The 2,618-nt window shown below is 34.7% G+C and overlaps 1 protein-coding gene across 1 annotated transcript in view; it reads left to right on the top strand.

The window, feature by feature from the left end:
- Positions 1–2,618, top strand: part of LOC132191004 (probable sodium/metabolite cotransporter BASS4, chloroplastic) — a 19,570-nt gene that overhangs the window by 4,325 nt on the left and 12,627 nt on the right. The window lies entirely within an intron of this gene.

Here is a 2,618-nt window from a genome sequence, read left to right as displayed (position 1 = left end):
GAGGGGTGGCCATGGGCAGTTAGGGGTGGCCGCGAGCCACCCCAAACCACCCCTGGGGTGGCTGCCATAGGGGTTGGGTGCGCCACCCCTGGCCACCCTTTAATTTTTTTAAATTTTTTATTTTATTTTTAGATTTAATTTTTTAAATTAAATTAATAAAAAATTAATATTTTATTTACGTAAAATGGTGCGTTTTGAGTGGCACTAACGGCTGTTAAAAAATTTTGACAGTAGAGATTTTATTGTCATTTCAATTGACCTAGGGAGTAAATTTTCGAAAAAAAAAAACTTAGGGAGTTTTAAATTTTGGAGGGTTGACTCAAGGACTTATTATACATTTTCCCTTTTTTTTTTTTTTGGTTTTTGTTTTTTGATTGAATGTGTTGTGGACTGAAGTCACAGACAGAATTTTGATTGTTTCCCATACCTTTATGCCACTGCCTTATAGTAATGGATCAAAGTCTTATTCCAACACTTCCTTTCTGTATCATATGTATGAATCTATTTTAGTGGCACCTTCCCTTTCAGGCACTAAGAAATAATGAAGAAAATTTTATGCAAGGAGGGTGGTATTTTGCTCACATCTTATCTGTTTAAAGTTCTTACACTTGTGATGGATTACATTCTATGATCATATTTTACTCTTTAAACCATGTACATTTGTATCATAATAACTATGGGCACTATTAAATATGTGATCGGTATCTTAATGCAGTGATATTGTCAAAAATTAGGACAGCAGGCCATCATATTAGTGGGTAAAATTACTAGCACAACAAATGTTAACAATCAATAATGTTGTCGCTTACCTTCATATATATAAACTTGTGCTCCACATTTTTATATCCTTTTACACGTAGGAGTGGGCTTTGCTATTACAAAACCCTAGTCTTTATGATTTTGAGTAAGGGGCACTAAGGATGATTAAGAACAATAGGCCAGACTTTCAACATTTTTGATGATTATGGTTATAATTATCTATTAGCATTATTTTGAGGTTATGTGGCAAGCATAAGGATTCTTCTTATGTAGCAGGTATAAGGATTCTTGGCAAATAAAGATAACTTTTGAACATGCTACAAAATGGGAAATGGTATTAAAAACACATTCGACCACTTGGATAAACTAAAAGAAAAACTATAATAAAATATGAAATTTGGTATTGTTGATTAGGTGAGTGGTAGGAGCTTAACACATGCATTTATATTGCTTAGTAATGATATGAAACCATAGAAAGGTGCAGATGCTTATTGAAGTTGCATAAATAGGCGAGGAAACTTATTTACATTTGATAAGATTAAATAGAGGTAAAAATGGTAATAGAAATCACTTTATGGATTATAAATCTAAGTTGATTCAAGATTCAATTCTCTGCATGTTGTAGATTCCTACATTTCTAAGTTTCTACATGGTCCCCTGTTTGATGATCTTATGTATCAATTACTATCATTTTTAAGGCACTGTGTGATGCCTACCTATAAATAACCTCGCTACAGCTTAGACTGGTTAACAGATGCTTGCTGCTGCCGCAAGCTAATTGCCTAACTGGGGACTTGAACCCATGTGACTTCCTTAATTATGTTTTTCCCTTATTAGTAACCTCTCGCACAACCCATGGGACTTGAACCCATAACCTTATCCACCATCACAGTCTTCATGGGGGGTGGAGCTGCCATTTGGCTCAACAGCCATTGGCAAGGAACCTGCTTTCTTCTCATGGTTAAGTGGCTGGCTCATAGTTTATTGCCCATTATGGCCACTCTTTGCTAGCATTATTGCTGAACATTGGTAATTTATTGGTATCAATTTTATTGGTTTCTTATCCGCATTGGTATACATGCACAATTCATTGGTATCTATTTTACTGTTGTATAATCTAGACTGGTATATATGTTATCAATTCTTGCTTCTCCTCTCTTTGAAGGTGTCCATTCTGATGATCTCTCCATACTTTTCAAGAGCAATATTGCAAATGCAGATGAAACCCCAAGAATTTGTTACAGGTTTGACGATTGTAATTATTTTTCTTGTAGCATTGGTACAAAGTACATGGATAAAATACTTAAGTTCACATACAAAACTTATACATTTGTACACTTGGTACGTACACACGTACACAAACACACACAAATATATCTGTTGACACTGGTGTAAAACTAAGTTAGTATACACCAATCAACAACTTTTGTAGGATTTATATTTTTCCAAAACCGCTATTGGATTATATGCTCCCTACAGTTCCACATGCATGTCAAATATCAATTTGATCTATTGTCATTGCTATAGATAATAAAGTCACATTTTTTTTAACTCCAATTTTCAATGTTATGGACGATACGGCTACCAAAATTGACTCATTGAAAGATTTACTGTTTTTATCTGCAATGATGGATTCATATGCATACAACATGCTCACCATTTTGTGCACATGTTTGTTCCTGCATTCACTAATATTTTTATTTTAGGTTTGGTGTTGGGGGGGGGTGGCTGCGGAATTTAAAAATTTTGGGTTCGACATTTCATGTAGTTCCGCTCCTGCATGCATGCATGCACCTTAGAAGGCATTTTTCCATTACATTTAATGCACCTTAAAGTCTGAAGCAGGTTCATAATTTTCA

The sequence above is a fragment of the Corylus avellana genome, chromosome ca1, assembly GCF_901000735.1.
Source record: "Corylus avellana chromosome ca1, CavTom2PMs-1.0".
Classification (NCBI taxonomy): Eukaryota; Viridiplantae; Streptophyta; class Magnoliopsida; order Fagales; family Betulaceae; genus Corylus; species Corylus avellana.
Note: the sequence above shows the minus strand (reverse complement) of the source record. Positions and strands in the feature narration are given on the sequence as shown.